The sequence below is a fragment of the Citrus clementina genome, unplaced genomic scaffold (assembly GCF_000493195.1).
Source record: "Citrus clementina cultivar Clemenules unplaced genomic scaffold, Citrus_clementina_v1.0 scaffold_3, whole genome shotgun sequence".
Lineage (NCBI taxonomy): Eukaryota > Viridiplantae > Streptophyta > Magnoliopsida > Sapindales > Rutaceae > Citrus > Citrus x clementina.
The window spans coordinates 18,105,045-18,109,638 of NW_006262339.1; positions in this window are offsets into that span (position 1 = coordinate 18,105,045).

Below are 4,594 nucleotides of genomic sequence, written 5' to 3' on the forward strand. Positions count from 1 at the left end.
TTAAATATGATCTATCATGTACATTCATATCTATTCATCTTGATTTTTCATTATGAAACATGCATTTTTGCAGGGCATCTTTTTCATTTTTCAAGTCACTACATGTGATCTAAATGCTTGTGCGAAGTGCTACATTTCTCATTTTATAATGCAATTTTATCATGCAATGTTTTATTCTCTAGTTCTAGGTATATAATCTTTGCACTTAGAGATTCATTATCATTTGTGAGCTCTACCATTTTCTTTTTAATATGCTTTAAAGATCACATAATCCCAACAGAATCAAGGTCAGAATGATATTTTAAAATATTTAAAAATGAAAATATAAACAACAGAACAAAACATACACTTAAGCAATTTTCCCATCTCTCCCAACTCTACCGGCTATCGCTATCTTGCCCTTATCTTCCTTTTTCTGTTTTGTTTTTCTCTTCTCATCTCTTGTATTTTCCCATTGTCCATTTATAAACTAAATTCAATTAATTCAAATAAATAATGAAAAGCTAAAACTCTGTTTCATTTTTCCATTTTCCTCAATTTGAAAAAATGATACCAGTAGAATTTAAAAATAAACTTTTATTACTATCTGACAAAGCTCACCACTCAAAAAGGTTACAAAGGGATACAGAGTTTCACCACCCAATAATATCCTACAAGAGATATAGGGCTTCTTAACTCATCACTCGAAGGAATCCACCCAAGAGATACAGAGTTTAAAGAACGAACTCTAAAAAGAGAACTCCTGTAGGCTATATTCTCAAATCACTCACTACTCTCTAAAAGTTACAACCTAATACATTTATATAGATAACTTGGAACATCCCTCCAAGCTTAGGATAAGATTTCTATTATCTAGAATTCAAATCAAACCTGAATTAAAAGTCTTAGCTGTCATGAGGTGGAAGAGAACAAAACAAATCTTAATTTGACTACTAGGTCGGTTTGATAAGCAAATGTGAGTAGTCAACACTCATTTAATCACATCTTGATGTAGGAAAATCCAAATCGAACACCGTAATATTTATTAAACTCCTGACTTAAAGAGCTTTCCAGAGATATGAAGCTTGTTGGATAGACCTTGATGCATTGAAGCCAGTAAATTTAGAACTTGCGGCCTTGTGTAGAATTCCGACAAATGTGACCTTTGCTGACTAAATCTTGAATTTCTTTAAGACGAGAAAACGAAATTTGATTCCGTAAAATTATTTAGAAACTAGACAAAATTATCTTTTCAACCATATATATTATACATAATTTATCTATTTCTAGAATGGTACAGTTTATTCGAAGAAGTGGACTGTTAATTTTGACCATTGCTTCCCACTTTGACTATCCTTTCCAAATGTCCACATTCATCTTCATTGTTAACCTCTAAACATGATAAGCACTCCTGTGTCAAAAAAGAACCAAAACACTAATTGGTTGTTATAGAAACCTCTAGTGCCCCTACTGGGCAAGCAAGTAAAAATGATCGAGAAGGGTTGAAGTGGCACCATCAATTGCGTATTCAAGTAATCCCATTGTTGCTCACAAGCTAAGTCGAGAGAAAGAACTATAGAGAAGGTTGTCAGCTGGTAGTGGCTTAATTTTTTATTTATTCTTGTCAATTTAATTAATGGGTTTGTTTTAATTTAGCTTAATATTTTTTCAGTTTTAATTTTTTAGAGTGTTTCATATGTTGAGAAATTGAACAGTAGTGCGATCCTGGTGGGTTTTGTTTTCCATATCTTTTTTCTTTTATTTAATTGTAATTTGAATTTTTTCTTATTTTTGTGTATTTTCACTCACCTGAAGTCCAAAAGTACTAGCATTTTAAATCATGCCTTACTGAAACTCGAAAAACGCACCGCTGCGACTATGTAATCTTTCATCATTATCCAGTGAATGGTTTTTCTACCACATTTGAGGTCAATTTAGTTGATTGTTATTTAAAATTAAGAAAGTGCATTTTTTCAGTTTCTAAAATAAACTGTCAGCCCGCATTTACTAAATTTGATTAATAAAATAGTTGATTTTGAATGCATTGAAATATGAATTTTCATTTTAGTTTTTGTCTTTTTGATGAGGAGATGATTGTTTGGGTATTCTATTGGCTAAATGACTGGATATCTAGTCTGTTTCAAATGCAGAGAGACAAATTATATTATAGAATCCAACCTGTTTATTTATTTTGTTTTTGGTTGGAAGATTTGTAATAGAGCTAATGACTATGATATGAATTAAGTAAGTTTGTGCTTATCTGAATGTTTTGAGATTGTATAAAGCTCATGATTTTTCTTCAATTCAAGAGGGAAATTATTGTTTTAAAGTTGTTTGGCTTGTTGTATTTGAAGTTAAAAAGTGAACTATACAATCTTAAAAAATGGTTTGCAAATAAAGCTGTCCACTATCTAGTAAGTTTTTAGACATTAGTGTATATGTTCAGCTTGGCTATGGTTGACATGTTATGATAAGAAAGCTAAATTCGCCACCAGAGTACGAATGTCATGCCAGTAAATGAGAAATAATGACAAGCTGCAGAGCATGACCTATGGGGAAGCTTTTTTCAAAACTGAGTTCAGCTAATTCCTTGTATATGTGCTTTTGTAGTAGGCATCAAACGCAGCCGAAGCCTAAAGGTACAGTCGGTGGTAATCAAGCTGAGTTGGTGCCTTACAATGTAGCCAGCCCATAGAGGTACTAGACTATTAGATATTGCTACTAGTTTAAGGCTGTATGTGGTGATCCTTCACTTTGATCGTTAGTACGACGTACTATTAGAATGAAGCCAGGGGAAAAAAATTAACCTAAGCGTTAAGTTATATACATAACCTGTCATTATATCTCGTTTTAGTTTCAAACTTGTTATTATTATTCTTTTCTTCAAATACCTACTTTGCCAATAATAATGGTCCCATGCTAGGAAGCATTACTTTTCTTTTCATTCCAAATTCAAGAATACAACTGATAAGATTGATTGGTCTTTGTGCCTCTCTTATTACTTTTTTGTATTCCCTTGTTCTTTTGATACAATTTGATCTTTCTACGGCCAAATTTCATTATATAGGCAAATTTGCAGAAGCAAATTTATATCCAGTACATCCAACTATAGTTTATAGAAAAACTAATCCAATCCAATCCACTAATTTATAAATTGTATGCATATTGGGTTTATGTGGAGTGGGCAAATTGAATGAATTTAATTGAATTCTGAGTATCCCAAAAGTTAGACATATATAATGTTTTCAAATAGTTTTTGTATATGTTAGTTTAGTCCTCATGTTGTTAGAATGAGGAGTCCCTCAGCTGAGAATTTATTTTATATACACACACACAAATACAATTCATTTATTAATCTTGTTAGGAACTTTAAGACTGAAAAAATATTTCCCGGGCTTTCAAATGAGGTTTTATCACTTTAATTATTTAGAGTGTAAAAATTATTTCCAAAGGATACTGATAACATTACATTACTACAACTACTAGGGAATTCTTTTCTTAGGAGCACAACTGTTAATTTTTTTCCAAATAAAATAGAAGGATTGTTTTAATTTTCCTTATCTATTTGAATTTAATTTTGATGAAGTAATTTTTCAGTTTTAATTATTTATTCATATTCTTTTATTTCCGTACGAATTAACTTTGAAACATGTCTGATTGCAAGTAATATATCTTAACTAGCGAAAGACATCTAAGGATGGTATAAGATGATATTTTAACTCTACTCACAACGATGGGGCGATTAATATAACACTTTAATCTAAACTTTAATCTAAAAACACTTAAATAATGCACGTTAAGTTATATAAACCTGTCAAGTTATATAAAAGAATTGAGACTCATGGATATTTTTCGGGCTTACAGTTGCGCAAAAACATAGGCATGTGAAAGAGTGTTGTCTAGAATATCTTTTTTGTAATATTTTATAGTGGCGCACGTGCTACATTATTGAATTAGTAATAATTTAAGATTTACATAATAAAATAAATAATAGGTTAAAATCCTATTAGTCAAATGGAAAAACCTAACTTAGGGTTTGTTTGCTTTATAAGAGTTGTAAAATTTTCCATCAATCTTTACTTTAGTTTTGTCTCTTCATTCCTCTCATAGCATCGTTATTAACAAGGGAGCGCCTAAGTTACGATCAATGTACCTTACGTTTTTTGTTTTATTCTTCTTGGTAAATTTCATTTGAGTCCCTTGATGTTTCTTTATTTTCTATAATTGAGGGAGTATTTGTCTCCTTCCATCTCTTCTACACCTATTTTTTATCCTTTCCAGAGTTGTATTTATTTCTTTTAATAACAACAAATGATTATCAAACTCATATAGATCTATGAATTCAGAATATATTTCTGGTCCTAAATTTATTAAACCTATTCTTTCTTGCTCTAATAAATCTATTTTTTGGTTTATTAAATTTATATATGTACTTACTATATTTTCCCATCCTAAATGCATATGTTCTGTACTGTTTATTAATTCCTGTATTGTATTAACTGCTTGGTTCATAATGTTTCAGTTTTATACCAATATATTAAAAATTGTATAAATTTATCAATAAATTTCATTTTCTTTTCTATCAATATTTTCTCTCCTGTGGTATCTATGTTTC